This window comes from Triturus cristatus, chromosome 3_1, assembly GCF_964204655.1.
Source record: "Triturus cristatus chromosome 3_1, aTriCri1.1, whole genome shotgun sequence".
Classification (NCBI taxonomy): Eukaryota; Metazoa; Chordata; class Amphibia; order Caudata; family Salamandridae; genus Triturus; species Triturus cristatus.
The window spans coordinates 113404432-113425301 of record NC_140583.1 but is presented as its reverse complement, the minus strand read 5'-3'; the positions used below and the strand labels follow the sequence as shown (position 1 = coordinate 113425301).

Genomic DNA, 20870 nt, shown 5'->3' with positions numbered 1-20870 from the left:
TCCACGGGTGGGGTGGCTCTCCAACCTTTTGTGTTCCATAGGGTTTCTTCAAGGTCCACTGGGAAGGGTCCTTAATCTTTAAAATTCCAACCGCGACTTACACGTTGATTCGTACGGAGCACGCTGTTGTATTCCCACACTGCACACGCTCTCAGGGGGGTTCCTACTCACACACCATGGGTGGTTCCATGGGTCCCCAGCACTTCTACATCCTCTCGATGTTGTCTTGACCCGAGTCGTGGTTCTTATACCACCTTCTAAGTAAATGGTTTGGTCCCCCCCCTTGGGTCCACTGTGTATTTCGTGCTATTTACTTGATTTCTATGTAAAGTATTGTGTGCATTGTGCATATCTCTTGGTAGGAGATATTTGTATTTGTTAGAGAGTATTGTATAATAAATGCATATTATATATATATATATATATATATATATATATATATATATATATATATATATATATATATATATATATATATACACACCTTGGGTGGTTCTTTTTCACTTAATCTATACATAAAAGATTGCATTCTGGTAAAATAAGCTGCTTTACACTCCTTTTGGACTGAGACTGAAGGCTGCTCTCCACATCTACTTCTTAGAGAGATTTCAAAGGTTATCTAAGACCTCTTAAATTACCATAAGGGTTGTCTGGACTGGTGCAAGTTGCCCACTTACATTAGTGGACATCATATACAAGGCCAGCCTCTCACACAGCCCAATTGAGTATGGTGCATCAGAATAAGGGCATCAGAACACTCAGTATCTGAAATCTCTCCTACATATAATTCTTTCAGTTCACCAGACATGCATAGTCCAACCAGGGTCATGAAACTGTTATCCTTATAACCGGTCTGTAGTCTGCCTATATTGTCCACTTTATTTTATCTTCATCTTTCCCAATTACCCTTTCATTCCACCTGACAGTTTTTTAAAAATATTCCTAAAACCCACCAGGTGATGTCTCGTAGCAGCAGCCAGGAAGTGGAACATGATTCTAGTCTCTTTATGTTTCAACCCTTTCACCCTATTATTTTCATAAATCTCTGAAGACTTCTTTTTACCAGGTCATTCTAACCCGTGTTCCCTTTATTAATCATCCTCATAAGGTTTATGCTGCATCCCTAAGAAACTTCAGTGTACAAATGGTTTAGAAATAATAAATAAAATAATATAACAGATAGATCTCAGGACATTCCCAGATATACCATATTGATCTTAGGTGGAATATCCACAAATGTGCCCATGACCCTCTCTATGGCCTACAAACAGAAATCAATTAGAAACTGGTGGGAAAAAAAAGAGATGCAAGAACTGTGAAAATTACTTCCTGAACTTTTTTAGAAAATCCAGGCATTACTACTTTTAGTAAAGCTTAGGATAATTACTAACCTTTCCTAGTAGGATGACAGAGACCTAATTGCATTCACAAAGAAAGAATAGCACTAGTGCAAAAGGAAATTAAAATGATGCTTCAAATTGATTTAATAGTATGGTCGAAGAATGAATGCAATTCACCAATAGTATTGGTGCCAAAGACTGGTAGCAAAATTAGGTTTTGTATTGACTCAGGAAGGCATTAGTAGTACCACAAATACAGTATGCAGCTGTATAGCTGTATGGCATTGTGGTATACAGTGAAGATTGCTTCTACCATCTTTGACATTCAGATAAACTCTTTAAATCGTTGACTCAAGTCGACCTCCATGCTAATACATGAAAGACAATTGTGGCAGCAGGGCTAGTGAAACATTTGGGATACCCGTTAGGAAATTGGCATATCCAACTTCAGATGGAAAAAACAAAGACTATCCAAAAAATAACATTTGCTGACATTAAACAGCTTTATATTATTCTTTCCTTAGTTTAATCGACTACTAATGAGCGTGTGAGATATGGAATTTAATTGTGTTAAGGTAAGAAAATGCTCGATTATTCTTAAGGAGTCAAGAAAAAATGGGTGAATTAATTGTGTATATGAGGAGAGCGATAAGGTATTGTCCAGGATGAATCTCAAAAAATGTACTTCAGGTGAGAAGGTTGAAGAGAAACCATCATGGTTTAACTCATTGAAGGTTAGGACGAATTTGCCTTTGTGTTTCACTTTTATTATAGTCACACTTACCAAAGTACATGGCTTTGTATTTTTGCATAGTTTATCAAAATCTTTTTGTTAATACAACAGTAATCCATCAATCCTGTAAGAAGACTTTGCAGGCTCACAGGTGTTTGGCTGATTAATATCATATCATCTGGATAAAAGAGGGCTGGTATGTAGGTGTTGAAAACGTTTAGAATGATGGCATTAACCTTCAGGACTACTGACAATAGGTTAGATGTTGTAATTTAAATGAACTTCCTCGTTCTTCTTTTCAAGTGGTGGGTACCTTGTTAGTGTAGCCTTTCTCATTTCCAAGATGGTTGTATGGCCTAGTTTTGGTCGTAGGCAATTCCCATCAGGATTTCTTGGTTTATTAATTTTGTACAGGAGAAGAGATCTAGGAAAAGTCCTGAACATGCTTACTATATCTATCAACTAATAATATAACAGAGGATTTCCTCTATCCATTTTGAGGAGAATAAATCAGGACAGTTGCAATGCTCTACTAGCAGGTTAAAGCATCACTGAGGCAGTAATTTGAGGTGACTACGTCTAACAAGACACGAGATACAGGAAACAAGTTCAATCTAGTTTCCCAATTTATCTACTCTTACTTTATGCCCCACTGTCTCCCTCTGCCTAACATATCCTACAGTTTTTTTCTCCAAAGGTCAATGTGTTCAGATATGTTCTTTGTAAAGACCCCTAGATGTACTTGTTAGGAGGTAAATAGCCCTGATGCTCACAGGTCTTGTACGTGCTGTGTAAAATAAATAAGCCAAATAAAAATAAGATGCTATTCATCACAACCCCCAGGGCATGAGTTGAAACCCCTTTGAATGAGTGAAATTATCTTTCATCTATATTTGGAAGGCTCTAAAACCTTGGCCAGCTACAGAATAACACATATAGCAATATGTCTATATGGCAGAGGAATTGTGTTTTGCTCCGGATCATACGAACCAGCCATTAAGGTTGATTTCTTCAGGCCTCCTGCCTTTGTAATTCTTGGGGAACCTGAGTTGGACTGTTCTCCCTCTTCACACAGGACCTTTCCCCTGTCTTGAGTGTCTGGCACATCTCCTGGACCCAGGGACATCTTCAGCAGCACCCACAGGACCCAAAGCAGAGTTACCTTCCTTGCTGCACCATCCAGGTCCCAAAGCCTCCTTTGGCCAATTGCACAGCACCTGGATCAGTCGACATTAGTAGCCTCCTTCTTCTGGAGATCACAATCCTGGAGGGCCACTTCACAGAGAATACAGGGGAATCATCCAAGGTTCATCCCAGCAGGTCTATCCCTCTACCGTCCCACTGACACTAGAGAAAAAAGTGCCAGTCCCCAGGTGCCTACTGAAATCAGAACTTCTTGATTCCACCTCTGCAGAAGTCAGGGGTCTTATCTCTTCCAGCTCAGCATTTTTCTGGTGTTGCTTACCCCAGAACCAGAGATTTCTCAAAGTCTCTTCCATATGTTTTTTTTTTTAAGTGTGGGTGGAAAGTTTCACAAACTTGGCACCTTTGTCCAATTTTAGATTGGCACATTACACTCCACCTCTGCACCAACCCTCCTATACAGCATTTTGGGAATTTCAGAGATGGTATTGTTAAGTAATCTACTGAAAGATTTTCTCTGAGAGCCCAAGCCCTGTCCCAACTGCTACATCTGCCTGGTCTCTTCCCTGTAAAGGTTTGAAGGTCTGTCCCTTAAATGACTGGCTACAGAGATCTGGCTATCCTCCTCTGTTTCTGTGGGGTTCAGCCTGCCCAGACAAGGTGCACTGTTGGAAGAAATGACAGCATGCAGATTCTGCCCCCAGCCTCTCCTCTCCCAGGAGCCGGCCTAATTACTGTCTGATGACCGTACTGTGGAGCATGGGCAGCACTGAGAGAAGATGCTGATGCCACACGTCTATTTGTTTTCTCATGATCAGTGCCAGTAGAACCCAAAGCAGGCAGAAGACCATAAGTACACCACCTGCATGCCATTGTAGGACTCCTGAAAATTACAGGAATGAAGTAAGAAGGTGCTTAGGATTCGTATGCCTCTTCTATTGATTGTGCTGACTGTGACCCACTGCACCAGGCACCCTGTCGGCTTCCCTCTGCAAGCCGCCTACAGGGGGAAGCATGATTCCCTTTGAAATGGAGACCGGGGTGCTGCCTCCAGTGAAAAGGCAAAGCTGCAGCGTAAAACTTCCAGTCTGCCTTTCACAGATGCACGGTTTCCAGTGCAGGTGCAGCATCACATCTGCAGTGGAGACAGCACATTTCCTGTATTGCCGCACGCTGTCCTGTTCTGTGCCCAAGAGTGCTCTGCGGCACAAAGTGGGACAGTGTGCCATAGCCGTTATATGGCCCTAGGTGCCTTCTGGTCCTTAATTGCTACAAGTGCCACACGTGGAACTGGAGAACAAGGTTCAGTTCCCATCCTTGGCTCAACATCCTGTGATCTTGGGTAACTCACTCAATCTTCCCATGCTAAAACTGTGTCATGCAATCTGGTGCTCATGTAAAGTGCTATAATGCCCTTGGTCCAAGTTCACACTACATAAAACAATCCTCAGCGTTGCACCTGTTCACAATGTTGAGGACCAACACTGCATGTGGTATTCTCGTAGCTCTTATAATGAGGGCCTACAACACAATGCCGGCATTAGCTTAAATGTACTAGCCCATCGTCAACAGCTCAATCTAAGTAAGAATTATAGAAAGGTGTCTGTCAGGCAGCCCTGAGCTCACCTTGGAATGATCTGGGCCTCGTGAACTCTGATGGTTCTGTCTTCAGCCCGGCAACACGATGGCACTCACAAGGCAACTCCTTGTAGACGAAGGCAAGCTTCAGCGTATAGACCAGCCGGAAGCCTTTCATGCCCTAGAGCATACTGATGCATTGCTTGAAAAGAGTGATCGATATATCCACTGAGGCTAACAATGGAGTCCCTCACGGGCCTGCACCTGCAGCACGTGCTGCCCCTGTTCAAAGCAGAGGGATTTAACGACCTGTTGCAGGTGCAAAGCTGAACCAGGGCATTGTTTTATTTATCATGCTGCTTCTACTAGGTGAGAGGTGTTGGCAGGAGTGGTCCTTTGTCATTGTATATACACGCCATGAAGGATCTCTGGTAAATGAAGACAGACTCTTCTTGGGTGCAGGTAAGTGAAGTTTAATCCTTTGAGACAGTGCGGACACCCGACCAGCTCAGCCAGGAAACCCGCCCGCTTCCAGGTTGAAGAACTGGGCCTTTAAGGGCCTGGCGGCGCAGAGTACGCCTGAAATCTCCGAGTTCACCTGCCTTGTTGTACAGAGACACGGAATACTCTGTTAGCGTAGAAAACCAAATTTATTAGCTGCAGCTACGCACAGTTATCCTAGAAGTACATCAGTGGTAGGTTCTCAGGAGACTGCCACTTTACTCCGTGGCTCACAGTCTTTTATAACCATATACACCCAAAGGAAAAAAAAAACACTCCCCATGCACCAAATATTAGCCAATAGGAAAACATTCAAAACAAGGCACCATGTAACCAGGACGTCCCCCTTGAGTCGTGTTCTTGCCTAACCCCAGAAGTCAATCAATGACAGCACCTAATGGCAGGACGTGTTTGTGTGCTTCAAAGGACAACTTGCAAAATAGGATAATGCAGGGAAAGAATACCGAAGGCCAACAGATAGTTGGGACAAGGATTAGTCAGTCTAGACAAAGATTAGTCAGTTCGGCTAGTTCCTGGAATTGGCTCCACAACAAGGAAGGGGGGGTTATTTGACCCGTAGCAGTACAAAGGGCAGAAACACTTAGTTTGCCGAGCTGCCTGAGTGAGGGCAACACAAAATGGCGACGGAATACAAAATGGAGTTGAAATTAAATTACCTCAGACCCTCCTTTTGCCATTACGCAGGCAAAACACACAGACTCACGTTAATCTGAGTCAATGTCAATAGCCATGAGGTCGTCAAGCTGTTGCTGCAACATCATTTTCATATTTTCTGCTTTCTGTGAGACAGGCCTTGGAACACACATGATGGCACAAAGGCCGCAGATAGCAGGACCACATTGTAGACAGAGGCAACATGAGAAGAGAATGGCCAAAATCATTCCAATGAAAGTCAGTACTTTCCCTCCCCATGTGGACAGTAATCCCCAAAACCATCCTGTCAAAGACCAATCTCCTTCGTCCTGGTGAATGGACTCAGCGATCAGATGCAATTTAGAGATGGCCTGGTATACTGTAGGGGCGTTGTCAGGTATGTAAATGCAACAGCTGGATCCAACCAATTTACATACTCCACCACGGTCCGCAAGAATGATATCTAAAACCATCCTGTTTTGTAATGTCATAAGGCAGTCCGGCTGAAGCTCGGCTGTGAGGTTACTCAGTGCCCCTACGGTTTCATCTATCGTTGCCACAACAACTCAAGTGAGGTGCCTTATGTTTCTGCTATTGGCCATAGGGCCCCAAAATGGGAGGAATCCTTTGAAAAAGTCGCCTCCCTCTTGTCCTGCTGTATCTTCTGAATTAATGACGCCCCTACTGTACCTATTTCTGTGATGTCCCGAAGGGGCAGTATATGTCGGAGGAAGGAGAAAAGCCACGTAACATGACCCTAGTTGGTAACCATGTATAGGCCCTGTCATGGCAAACGAAATACGTTCCCTGAGATGGCACCAACGGTGGAGAAGTCTGAGATGCATAGGTATATGAATGTGCACAAGAGCTCGTTCCCAATTGGGCCTTAGTATTCTGACCATTTCCTTGGAGACACAGGTGGCCTCGGTGGGGTACAGTCCATATGGGCGGGGATCTCTTTTGTCTGGCCCTATCTGTAAGGCTAGTAACGTAACGGGTCACGTTCCAGCCAATGTATGCCCGTCGTTCGTCGGCGGGGAACTTAATAATTTTACTATAATATTTGGTCATAGCCAATATTCCCTTTACCAGAGGGTCATGACTAACGTCAACCCCACCCCCATATGGACCAACAGGGTGCCGGGGTTGGTTCTCGTAAGCATTAGAGAACATAGACACATAAGCCCAAGCAGAACCCTCCAGGGAAAAATGTAAAACTAAATATGGCATCCCTTTATCCGTAGTATGGGGCAAGAGTCCACAAACCCAACAATCGGTGGTATTGACCACCAATTGATGCTGGTGCAACAATTGAATGAATGAATTATTGAAATATTCCATTCTCCTACTTTGCTCATGTTCTGGTAGTGTACGTAACTGGTGCGGGGAGGCAGTGGTGCGAAAAGACACGGGATGGGAGGTAGATGTAGGTGTCTGCTGCATAATATAAGTAACCCAACCCACACAAGCTAATATAATACATAAAAAGATTAAAATACATAACGTTATACCACATCTATTATACAATAATTTGCAATATTTCTTCTTCATTTCATCCTTATCATTTTTCCTTAATATAGTAGAATGCATCCTCTAAATGTTGCTCGTGGCAGTCTTCCTTTTTCACTCAGCTGTGATGATCAGTCGTCCTATGACACTGCAAGTCCTGCAGGCCTATTGCCACTACTCAGGTCACAAACTAAGACTCTTACCACGACCCTGCAACCTAATTGGATGGTCAGTATCACTGAAAAGCGTAATCAAAAGGAAAATTCTCAATTGTTTCTAGCCACTCTAGGCCTCAAATTGTATCTTGTTTTATTCAGTACAGTCTGGTCCTGAAAAAGGGTCTCCGGATTAGTCGTGTTCATCCTGAGATATGGTGGTACAGCGTCCTGCAGAACGTCATCATCCTCTTTCTCAGATCGAGTCCAATCTAGGTGTGCATTGCTAAAAGGTATGAATCGGGGGACCCTTTCACCTTCAAAATCGCCAATACCTTCACGGACCCACTGGTCATAAGGCAACGGCAAGGATACTTTCTTACAATGCACACCATGGATCCAAGTTTTCTTTGCGACCACCTTCACAGCTGTGCGTGTTGTCAATAATACTTGACGAGGCTCTTTCCAGTGAGGTTCCAAGTTCTTTGATCTTTGATCTTTAAAAATTCTTCACACACACCCAATCTCCGGGTTGTATGGTATGACCAGGATCAGTAGAAGCCTGAGGCAAAGCGTCTTGTACCTGTTGATGAAGGACACGCAATTTAGTGGTGAGGTCATGCAAATAATCGGTCAACATTGGATGCTCTATCTCGGAATACTTCTTTGGCCTTGGGACTACCCAGACATTTGCTGGGCGTCCAAACACAACCTCGTAGAGACTGAGTCCCATACCGGAATGAACAGTTGTTCGAGTAGACAAAAGAGCCAAGGGTAAAGCATCGGGCCAGGCAAGACCCGTGCTGGCCTGTATCTTCGCAAGCTTGAGCTTAAGAGTACCATTATAGCATTCCACCAAACCTGCTGACTGAGGGTGATTTGCTGCATGAAATTTCTGTCTGATACCAAGACCTGCAAACACTTTCTGCATTATCTGACCCACTAATTCACTTCCATTGTCACTCCAGACAATTCGAGGCAAGCCGAACCTCGGGAAAAACTCCTTTAAAAGGACTTTAGCCATAGACAGAGCAGTATTATCCTTTATGGGGTAGGCCTCTATCCATCTAGAAAAGGCACACACCACCACAAGGACATACTTCAGATTATTACATCGCTCCATGTGAATGTAATCTATTTGCAACACCTCAAAAAGGTACGTTGGAGGGGCAAAATAGCCTGCTGGGGTTGGTGTTCCCTTCCCTGGATTGTGCATCAAGCAAACAATACAGTGCTTAACCAGATTATCTGCGCATTTAGGGATCCCCACATTCTGCCATACAGGGGCCAGAAGTTTGAAATCCCTTTAGCACTTAAGTGGGCTGGACCATGTGCCATAGTAACTACTGGAAGTACATAGGCGTCTGGTAACAGCCAGCGCTGATGTTCCGACAATTCTGTCCAACACCCTGTCGCGTCCAACATTCCTGTACCCTCTCTCCACTTACTCAGTTCTTTCTCTGTAGCCTCTACCTGGATCATTTTTACACTTTCTATTGTGTCCTCACACATCACTCCTTGTCTGACCCATCTAGCAGGGCCCACAACATACATGTGACTTGTAACGTCTCTGGCTGTCTCTTTCGCTGTCTGGTCTGCAAAAGCATTTCCTCGACCAACATCATCAGTGATCCTCTTATGCGCACTACACTTAACAATTGCTATCTGAGTGGGCAAGGTAAGTGATTCGAGAAGGTCATTTACCAACTGACCATGCTGTATCTTAGTGCCGTGGGAGGTGAGAAATCCTCTTTCCCTCCACAGGCGACCAAAACTGTGGGCCACTCCAAACGCATACTGGCTATCAGTGAACACATTCACTCTCTTTCCTTCAGCCAACACACAAGCTCTAGTCAGAGCTATCAATTCAGCTGCCTGGGCTGAATTGTGCCTATTGCGTGCTGTTTCCACAATTGTGTACAAAGTAGTGACTGCATAGGCCGAAGTTGTCTCACCATTGAGGAGCTTGAAACAAGAACCATCCACCCATAGGATCCCATCCGGGTCCAGGAGTGGAGTGTCCTTTAGATCCACTCTACCTTTTGTCTCCTCCTCTGTGCGGAGGAAACAATCATGCTGCGCCCGAGTACCTGTTTCTACTGGGATCGGTAACAGTGTGGCTGGGTTTAGGGTATTGCATCGTTTAATATGTACATGGCTGGCCAAGAGCGTCAGCTCGTACCCTGACAAGCGGGCGCTCGTAAGGTGCGGAGTCTTTGTTCTATTTAGGAGAGTATCTACTGCATGCGGCACCATGACAATAAGAGTATTATTCAGTACCAATCCAGCAGACTGGCGAATGGAAACTGCTGCTGCTGCTGTGGCTTTCAGACAACTGGGTAACGCCTTGGCCACTGGGTCTAGTATTGCCGAAAAAATAGGCACATGGGCGCTGCTTGTCTCCAAATGGTTGCGTTAAAACTGACAATGCGCAATCTTCTCTATCATGAACGTAGAGTGTGAAAGGCTTACTGTAATCAGGAGTACCTAACACAGGAGCAGAGCACAAGGAAGTACGTAAATCAGTAAAACTTTTCTGACATTCCGCAGTCCAAGGGAGAGGTTGGGGTGTATCTTTGAGAGTGAGTGCCAACAGAGGTTTCGCTATCAAAGAAAAATTTGGAATCCACTGTCTACAATAAGAGGTAATGCCCAAAAAGGCACGCACCTCCCTTTGTGTACATGGTACAGACATTTGAGCAATTGCTTGGATACGTTCTGGGGTCAATCGCCGTCCCTCCTTCGACAAGAGATGACCTAGATAGGTAACCTCTTGGCGACAATATTGCAATTTAGAGGGTGAAACCTTGTGATGAAGGTCAGACAAGTGACGTAACAGTGAAATAGTAACCGGTTTACAAGTGTCCTCAGAATCAGCCGCAACCAACAGGTCATCTACGTATTGAATAAGGGTGGCACCTGGGGGCAAAGAGAAAGCATCAAGCTGCGTTTTCAAAGCTTGACTGTAAATGGAGGGACTCTCGCAATAGCCTTGAGGAGCACGCTTGAACCGGAAACTCCGGCCTCCTAAAGAGAAGCTGAAAATATCCCTACTTTCCTCAGCAATAGGAATGCTGAAGAAAGCATTCTTAAGGTCGATAACAGAAAACTAAGCAGGTATCATTGTCAATAGGGCAGTGATATCTGGGACGACAGGAAATTGGGGTACAACAATCTTGTTGAACTCCCAGAGGGCAATCACAAAACGATAAACAGGTGGCTGGGAAGAGTCAGTGCGTTTAAGAACAGGTAAAACAGGACTATTGCATACATTTCCCCTTGTTTCTTCAATCACGCCTTTCTGAACCAAATCATAAATAATAGCCAATAGAGCTCTTTCACCATCACTGGAAATCTTGTACTGGGGAATGCGGGGTAACTTAACATTGGATTTGAGGGTGACGATGTAGGGCGGAATCCGCAGAAGACCAACATCATTGGGACCTGTAGCCAAGAGGGTTGCAGGAAGGGAGCGCAATTCAGGGGGGGAGTTGGTCTTTAGACAAATATGCCGGGGAAATCAATTTCTTACCTAAAGTGAGGTGTACACCAGAAGGGGAACAATGCAATGTCGCGTACAGTCTTTTTAACAAGTCCAAACCTAACAAAGTTTCACCACAACCAGTTGTCAAAATAAGCGGAGCCTCCAAATCATAAGGACCTATTGAGATGGGTAGAGGACAAGAAACTGGGTTATGAACTGGGGCGCCAGAAAATCCTACAGAAACATTTGTTAAGCCAGACAAAGGTGCCCCAGGGAGTTTAGAGTGGATGATAGAACTTTTTGTTGCACCAGTGTCCAATAGAAATGGCTCTGAAACACCTAGTGCAACGACTTTAACATAAGGCCTATTTTGGTCCACTGGAACTGATATGACTCCCTCACTTAGTCTATGGCTGTCCTAGCTAGAATGAAAACCCCGACTCTCATCCTCAGTATAATAATCATCATTGTAATAATGGGCAGACTGAGCTTTCTGCTGATCAAAATAATTCATGGAGTTCTGAGGGGGAAAGGAACGCTGGTCTTGAGATGATGTACCTCGCCCCCTACCCCTGGGTGTGGACTGGTAGCCACCTCGGCCTCGCGGCCCATGCATGCCACCAGCACGCTGCAACAAAACCGAGCAACTATTTTTGAAGTGACCTTCCTCCTTACAATAAGCGCATTGATTTGGGCCCAGTGGGGGCCGAGGAACAAAGGGCTCAGGTTTTTGCAACAGCTTCTGGAATTGGGAAGGCGGCTGGAACTGACGCTGAGCAGGGCGAGGGGGATAAGCCTGTTGCAAAAGAACTTTTGTTTTTAATTCCTTAGTCTTTTTATCAAGTTTGTCCTTTTCCTCTTTATCCCTATTTTCAGAATACTGAGCAGTAGCCAATATCTGGGCAGAAGAGGTAACGGCCCACGCACTTTCGGAATCCTTCAGTTTATTGGAAAGTTCAGGGAGCAAATTGAACACAAATGTATCTACAAATAATCGTTGGCCACCTTCCGTGCTCATATCCTGACCACTGTGATCAAGAAACGTCTCCTCAAATCGAGTAAAAAAGTCGGAAACGCTTTCATCTTTCTTTTGCTTACAAGCAGCTAACTTATCCCAATTAACTCGCAGAGCGGGCATCATAGTTTTCATCAAGACAATAATCCTAGCGGGAAGGTCTGCAATCAAAGCATCAGGTTTAGCACCACCCACTTGGAGTCCATCTGCGGCAAGTATAACAGCCCAATCACCCCCCAATTCTTGGGCATGGTCCTCTTTCCAAATTCTAGCCCACAATGGTTGTGGACCACATTTCCCATCAGCATGTCTATATCGGCTAAATTCATAATGCATGCATAAACAGTCTGGGACAGTTCTTTGTAATAACCAGCAGGATGTTTACGGGGGTCTGGTAAGGATTGTTTAAGGGCCAGAACCTCAGATCTTTTCCAAGGAACATGTACCCATACACGTTGAAAGTGAGCGGGTATACCAGGATTAGCGCCCTGGGGTGCAACCGCTTCTCTCCACACCGGAGGAACCTCTCTCATATGATAGTGTTTTAGTTTCCTTTTAACAGAAGGATCTAGTTCAGGCAGAGACCGGTAAGTGAACATTGTTCTAAAGGTGACAAGTGTCCTTACAGCATCCTCAACCTCAGCACCCACAATTATCCCTTTGTCAAAGTCAGCCTGAACATCTAGCAGACCCTGGGGGCTGATCTTAAACCCATATCCTCCCACTCTTGACCAAGAATGACACACATGGTATCAAAAACATGTCGTTGTGTGGGCGCATCCCATTGCTGAAAAGTGTCCATGATATCTTGTATAACATACTGGGGGCCATCCATGATCTACTTACGGGCGAGGAGATCTAACGCATCACGTTCTAGGGGACCTGGGAGCTGACTACGGGTCTGCCTATTAGGAAGAACAGGAGTCATGTTTAACGACCCAAAGAAAGGGGACAAAAGGCCAGAAACAGTGTCAACCATCCGTTTACGAATTGAGGGGGAATTCGACATAAGAACAGGGGACAAGGTATTAGGCGGGGGTGACAGGTATAAAGGGGGTCGAAGGCAAAGGAGTCTGAGGCAAAGGAGGTGGCGGGTTTGGCATTACCAGAAGGGGCTGTGGTGGAGGTGCAAGGACCGGTTGGGGAACAACAGGTAGTTGAGCGAGCGGCAATAGTAGGGGTGCATTGGCACCCTGTGCATATGGCGGGGGTAATTTCAACAGGTGGGACATTAAAGGATCCTTTTCGGGGTCAACATCCTTGTCTGGAGGGAAAGTGGGCAACACCGGATAACACTTATCTACTGCCATACAATGTTGTCTATCTAAAACCTCAATTGTATAATCATTCTCATTGTCTTTAAACTGCTGGGCAGCCTGTATAACAGTCATGCCCTTTTCCTTCCTATCTTTTTTTGCTCGTTTTATTTCTTTCTGTTTGGCTTCCTTGCGCCAAAGGCGAAAAGAGTCAAACATAGCCGGCCAGGCTTTTCTTTTAAACAATGTAGCTTCCAAATTATCTAATATATCAGCCTCAAAACTACCATTTTGTGGCCACCGCAAAACGCCATCTTTTCTCGTATAGCAGACACATACTTCATTAAAGGTGATGGGGCTCACACCATGTTTAGAGCTCATAGGTGGGAGTTCCAGCCGGAGGAATTGGACAAAAGTCCTCCAGTCGGGAATCCCTATCATCACAACAACAACAACACCACCACCACTTTCTAAACTTACTGAAACCAGGCATCGTTATTTCACTGGCCTCTTTACAAACATCAAGGAGTTAATCAACCAACACAGCACAAATGTACTCACCCCTCGGCTTCGGCTTTTGCAAGAGCCGAATCAAAAAACAAAGAAGTGGGAGCTACCCACTATTACTTAACCAAATGTTCTCTCACGCCAACAGAGGTCCGTCTAACGTCTCGCAATACCAGTCATCACCAAAGGGTGCCAAGTCAGGGCAACGGTCAGGGCAGCAGTCAAAGCAGCCAATGGAAAGGAGAAGCCACGCTGCAAAGACCTTCGGTCCACTTGCGACATGCAGGGGTCGATCACGTGGTGCGCTTCCTCTGGAATTTCCTTGCTGGGCTCCTCACGACCCTCGGGCTCGACCGCTACCTCTGAAGCCGCCCCACGTTGGGCACCAGTAGAAGAACCGGGGCTTTAAGGGCCTGGCGGCGCAGGGCACACCTGAAATCTCCGAGTTCACCTGCCTTGTTGTACAGAGCCACGGAATACTCCGTTAGCGTAGAAAACCAAATTTATTAGCTGCAGCTATGCACAGTTATCCTAGAAGTACATCAGTGGTAGGTTCTCAGGAGACTGCCACTTTACTCCGTGGCTCACAGTCTTTTATAACCATATACACCCAAATGAAAAAAAAAAACCACTTCCCATGCACCAAATATTAGCCAATAGGAAAACATCCAAAACAAGGCACCATGTAACCAGGACGTCCCCCTGGAGTCGTGTTCTTGCCCAACCCCATAAGTCAATCAATGACAGCACCTATAGGTCAATCAGTAATGGCAGGACGTGTTTGTGTGCTTCAAAGGACGACTTGCAAAATAGGATAATGCAGGGAAAGAATACCGAAGGCCAACAGATAGTTGGGACAAGGATTAGTCAGTCTAGACAAAGATTAGTCAGTTCGGCTAGTTCCTGGAATTGGCTTCACAACAAGGAAGGGGGGTTTATTTGACCCGTAGCAGTACAAAGGGCAGAAACACTTCGTTTGCCGAGCTGCCTGAGTGAGGGCAACACAAAATGGCGACGGAATACAAAATGGAGTCGAAATTAAATTACCTCAAGCCGCCCATGCCACGAGCCCGGCAGCCAGAGGCAAGCTGTCCTAAAGCCACAATTAAAACACAACAATCTCATTCAGGGGTGTAGATTCAGGGGGGTGTTGGAGGTGTTACACCCCCTAATAAATGGGTTTTATGATAAATAGTTGGGTGCCGGGCCTATCAGTCGGGTCATGATGAGGTGTCCGATGGATTTCACAAGGAATTTTACACACACAGACAAAAAAACACATACAAAATCTGAAGCTCACCCGCTCACCCCCCTACCTCCCCAGTGTTATGGAACCAAGCTACAACCACCCCTAATCTCATTATTTGAGGTATTTTTTCACGCTCTATGCGTCAGTGAAGTATTGCTATCAGCCCATAAGCAGTGGGTGCTCACATCTGAATACTATTTCTGCCCTCTTCCCCAGTGGACTCTTTATCTCCAGTTTGCTTGGCAGAAAAAATGCAGCAAATCGCACATTTTTTTTTCTATTCACAAATGTGCCAAGTTGTTCCTTGACGTGACTCTCGGCCATTTCGGACTATTCAGTATTTGTGGCGATCTTCGGCCAAGAACTAGAAACTTCTCTCCTGGTATAGGAGGGCCGTGACCATTGAAACAGCATCGAAATACAACTACTTAGGGATTTGGTTTTCAGAGACCTCCAAACCCTCGATCCATTTAGGCTTTGCTAAATAAGTAATCCACAGCCTGTACATCTGGGCTCGCCTGCCTCAACAAGAAATTAACAAGCATTTACAATGCAATAGTCTCGGCATTGTTAAAGTTAGAGCTATTGGCATTGCTCATGACATTATTTTTGTTTATCAGGGCTCTAAAAATCTTTTAATTTCTACCAGACCTGCAGGTCTAGAAGCCTACAAAATCTACTGGACCTAACCAAAATGCACTTGACCTCTGTCTGTGAAAGCAAGCAATTGTGACAAGTTAACAAGATTTAAAGGCATTTTTACTTCTCATTTACTTTGTGAGCAATAAAGATGCCTTTAAATCTTGCTCTCTTGTCACATTTGCTCTGCTTTCAGAGACAGAGGTCAGAAGCCAGCGAGATATTTTTAGGTCCTACTCGCCCTTTCTGGCGAGTAGGACCTAAAAATATCTCGCTCTAATTAAATCTGGCTCGCAAATGCGAGCGGGCGAGTGGATTTTTCGAGCCCTGTTTATGTTTTTAAAACATTTAAAGAAGCGGCATTGTTATTTACAATATCAATAGCTTAGATCGCTCTCAAATGCAAGACCTATTGCATTTGCACCCACACACAGAGCCACACACAAAGCCACCCACACACACAGAGCCACCCACACAGAGCCACTCACATAGAGCAACCCACACACAAATAGAGCCACCCACAGAGCCACCTACACGCACACACACAGTAGCCCACTGACATATTTACATTATGTACACTTTGTGATCTGCATGGTACATGTTCTTTGCTGCAGGCACATTAACCCTATGTGCTACCTTTCCAGGAGTCAAAACTTCCACTAGACAAAACTCCGATCTCTCTCTAGGAAGAACATTAAACACCAGAGTCATCATGACATTTTTATTGTTGCTGAAAATTGCTGGATGCCAGGAAGTAGGCAGCAAGCGCTTTTAAAACCTTAATTTACTTGCAAACATAATGTCTCCACCCAAAGTCAGCGCCCGGTCACACCAGTTTCACTGCCCTAGAGCTAGCCCTTCTCAAGGGTCCTGTGACAGAGTCACTGTTGTTCTTGGCTGTGCTGCTTCACAGGCCTGCTAGCAAGACTGGAGGTGAACTTCAGTATGGATTGTGGTGGACAAACCTTGAAGGTTAACCCAGACTTGCCAGTGCTAGGGTCCACCTGCTGGTACTAAAACACCAGCGCTTCTAAGGTCTTGCGAAGCCGTCTAAGGTCTAGCATGGGATTGTGCTCGCCCAGGAGAATCGTCTGGTGGACTGGTTATTAAGGCTGAACCTTGTTCCCCAGTTCCAAATTCAGAAGCTCTGGCCATAATGCAACATCGTCTCCCCCACTGAACACCATACTGTCCCACTGAGAAAAACTCACACTGCCTTCCAACTACAACCCAATTGCTGCCGGCTATAAACACCTGGATGAGGCTCAATTTAAATGACGCAATAGACAAGAGCAATATGCGGCCTGCAAAAAAAAGTAACATCATCCTGGAATAAGCAAACGCTCATAGGGGAATGCAAAATTTAGCAAACCATGTGAAATGCAAGCAGGAACAGCGTTGTTTCCTTAACGCTTTTACACTCACTATTCAGAAATCAGTGAGTGCTTTTGCCTGAAAGGGGCCTTGAATGGTCCCATTTCAATGTCCATTGCTGATATCCTTACAAAACGTTATCAGTATGGTAAAAAGACCACATCCCTGGACGCAGAGCCGTAGTACACATTTTGTTTTCCAATCCACACTTTGCAGTACCTCCAGGATTGGTGCACTAGTTGCAAGTCCCGGGAAAACAAAGACAAGAAATAAAAAATTGCGCTTCACTGGCAAACTCTGTAAAAGTGGCACTAATTTGTTTGGGTGTGAATAAAATCAATCTGGCCAGTTTGCTACCACTGTCTTACTTGATTTAGTTATTTTTCATATTTTTAACCTTTTATTCCAGATGCTGCACCTTAGAATTAAAATACGACATTTCCAGCAAAAATGATTTTCTTTTTTTGGATCCATTTCACAGGGGAGCAAATAAAAGAAAGTAGAGGAAAGAGAAGAACCCCATCTTGAAGTCAAGGTTTTCAGTAAGAGAAGAACTGCTAGACAGAAAGAGAGGGAAGAATGAAAGAGTGGGGGGGGGAGGGCAGCTGAAGCGGCAGAGCAGAAGCGGACACTGTATTTTCTTCTCCAAGTAAGAAGGAAAAGACAGAGTCCTGTTTCTACTCTGCCGCCCGTGAACCACGGATTTTAAGGTCAGGATTCGTGGCATAGCTTTGATTTGTATGAACAAAACACATGGCAAATTATCATACCTTTAGAGGGCTGGCAACTTAAGACCCGAGGCCTCAGTCTCCAGCACTTTAATTGAAGTTTCATCAGGTCGCCGACAAGACAGTTTAAGTTTTGTTTACATTGGAATCTTGTAATTTTTTATAAAAGAAGAAAGCACCACTGAGAAATTCAGTGGGACAGGCTTTATTTACGGACGTGTTTTAAGTATAGTTGTATTTTGTAAGATTCTGAGTGGTTGTAACATTGTGTGGGAGACACGGCTGCTCTCTTTCTATGACTTTATCACGGCGAGGAGCATGTCCGAGCTACACAGGTGAATTCAAGCATTCTTTCTAAATAGGTGACATTAAATGCTCATCGGTGGAATAAAGTGTCACTCAACGCCACTCATCACCTATTGAAATGTCACACATGCCCGTACGAAAATTATGAAGTTGTCACACATGGGCAACCTGAAAACCTGGCAGCTGTGAAAGATTCTCCAGAGAGTGCCAATCCCCGGGCGTGGGCACCAATGACTCGCACACCAAGGACCCCAAGCAGACGCCCCACCAGCGCCATGGGGCCCAGAAGACCTTAGCCCTTGGCAACAAGCTCCCCTCCCCCTGCTATCAGGCGCCAGACCCAGGCAGTTCAGGCCACCACCTCCATTACAAGAAAGTGAAAATGCTCCCCACTGCCAACGCCGAGCGCCAGGAAACGCTGAGCTTTAAGATCAGCCTTGCAGCAAGGAAGAGGCGACCCGGCGTCCCGCTCCGTTCGCGCACAAAATGGCCGAACCTTCCGAGGTTAAAAAAAACCCCAAAAACACGCCCACCACGTGTAAAAGGGCAGGGAGTAAAAAAAAAAAAAGAGAGAAGAGGAAAGACGCGAAAAAACACGCCCCCGAATCCGAAAAAGACGGGGCTTCTTTCGAGAGACAAAGCTCTTCTCCAATGGCTGACCAGCATTTAAGAGGCCAGCCAATGGAGAAGAGGGGCAGGTTCAAGCCCCACTACTACAAAACGCTAAATCTCGCAAGTGAGACTGCGCAAGCGCAGCCTTCGCTAGCCGAGACCTAAAAAGCGCCTCTGTTGCTCCATTCCTGAAAGTTATAAAATTCTGTCTCCTCTCAGCCCTAACACTACGGCAACAGGCTTTTCCTGGAGCCTACGCTCGGAGTCTAGAACAAGAGCAGTTTTATGGTCTGAAGAAAGCATTTTAACAGCCCAGGCATCCTTGTAGGCCTGCCAAACCTGTGAGGCGGACATCCTGAAATACTATATAGGTATACTTAAATTGCAAGCAACTCACTTAAGCCCTGGGAATCCATGGCATTGTTAACTACAGAAGGCAATTACAGCTTTCAAAATCATAACACATGCATTAACATCAGACACCATCTCTTTCCCGACCTGGAAGAAGGTAATTAACCATCAGCTGCGCTCAGCCTCATTTCAGCAGGACATCGCTTTCCTAAAGTCCTCAGACATTCTAGTCCCTCCGAATATCTCTTAACTGGCAGGGAAAAACAGCCTTACCTCTCAGAAGCCATCAATAGCCGAGTATGTAGAGACATTATGTGTAACGTTGACAGGAATCCCGGAATCCAGGCGGTGCACAAAGGGGTCCACCTCTTGACATCCCCAAATCTGACCTAGTATGTACAGAGTATTGAGGCGATCAAGCAAATGATGGGACTAGGGTAGGAACAGTGGGGAACGGGGCACCTGCGAACAGAAAACTCAAAATTATTATAGTTCTATAATACGGTCTACTCTCAGTAAGTCTCACTAATGAGACTAGTACCTGATAACTAGAACCAAGTAGTCGGTGTGTTCCTCTCTACCATCCAGTACGGATTCTGCTCTACTCTGGAAAAATCAAATACCTACAACGACAAAGTATAGGCAATTTTATATTCTCCATTTTAATTTTTTCCCAGTCTGGTGATATTAACCAAGCATAAATCATAGGTACCCTTCTTACATTCCCATCAAAAAGGTAGAAAAGAAAACATGAAAGAAGTAGAAATCCTCTTCTACTAATTAGATGAACTGAATGTCAATAATCAGCTGTTTGAACATTTGATCCATAGATGCACAAAAGTTCAAGCATTTAAATGCCCTTAGTCAAAAAGAAACCAATATGAATTCTTGATTCCAGTTTCCATGATCCACTGTAAACAAATGCTCTCCCATAGAATTTGGAATGAGATAAAAACTAATACCACCGTTAGTGCAAAGAAAAAGTCAAGTCTTTGGCTCTGAACCCTATTAAAGCCACTCGAAATTGTACCTCATGAAATGCGGGTCACAGAGAAAGGAGGGTTCCAGACTCCAATCCAGTAATGTTTGTAACTCGAGCTCGAGCCACAACAGGAATCCAGGACGCCTCTGAGAACTCCTCGTGTCACCAATTCCAGAACTACACCCAGTACTCGGAACACGCTTACTCAGCGTGCACGGCGAGACCACAGTCCGCTATTTCAGCTCCTCGCATTTGTTCCAAACGGCTCTCTCTGATAGAGCCTGCAGACCGCCGTCTGCGGAAGCAGAATGACGCCGGAGATTCGGAAGCCTCAAATCCGACGACTCACTTCCCTGAACAAGGAAGTCCAAAACATACAAGGACACGAACTCACCAAGCAATGCAGCCGTACTTCTCCTTACTCCGAAAATATTCAAGAATTACGCACACCGCTAGCGTGCGCCACCTGCCTAAAGTACTCCTAAGCCACACCCCGATGGAAGCCTTCTGGGAGTTGTAGTGTATAACCAAGAACTCCCGTTTTTATGGACCGTAATGTAGGCGCATAATTTCAGTGCCTGACATTATGCACATGCGACTCCTTGGTCTACCAATAGCGGACTTCAATCCAGCACGGGTCAGACTTGGAAAGGAGGGGGCATGCTGACTATGTAATTTCAAGCGGGAATCATGGCAAAATCTGAGGCTGCCCCTCTCTTGATGCCAGGAGAAGGTCCTTACTGACATGGGCGTA

The 20870-nt window shown here is 45.0% G+C and overlaps 1 long non-coding RNA gene and 1 pseudogene across 1 annotated transcript in view; both read right to left on the bottom strand.

Moving 5' to 3' along the window:
• LOC146859801 (uncharacterized) overlaps positions 1–20528 on the bottom strand; it is a 51127-nt gene extending 30599 nt beyond the window's left edge. Inside the window, exons 1-3 of the long non-coding RNA XR_014979053.1 lie at positions 20165–20528; positions 19676–19757; positions 19408–19596 (exon numbers count right to left, since the gene is read on the bottom strand). This is a non-coding gene — a long non-coding RNA (uncharacterized LOC146859801). The remainder of the gene's footprint in view (positions 1–19407; positions 19597–19675; positions 19758–20164) is intronic.
• On the bottom strand, positions 5865–7635 carry LOC146859802 (endogenous retrovirus group PABLB member 1 Env polyprotein-like; annotated as a pseudogene).
• Positions 20529–20870: the final 342 nt, after the last annotated feature.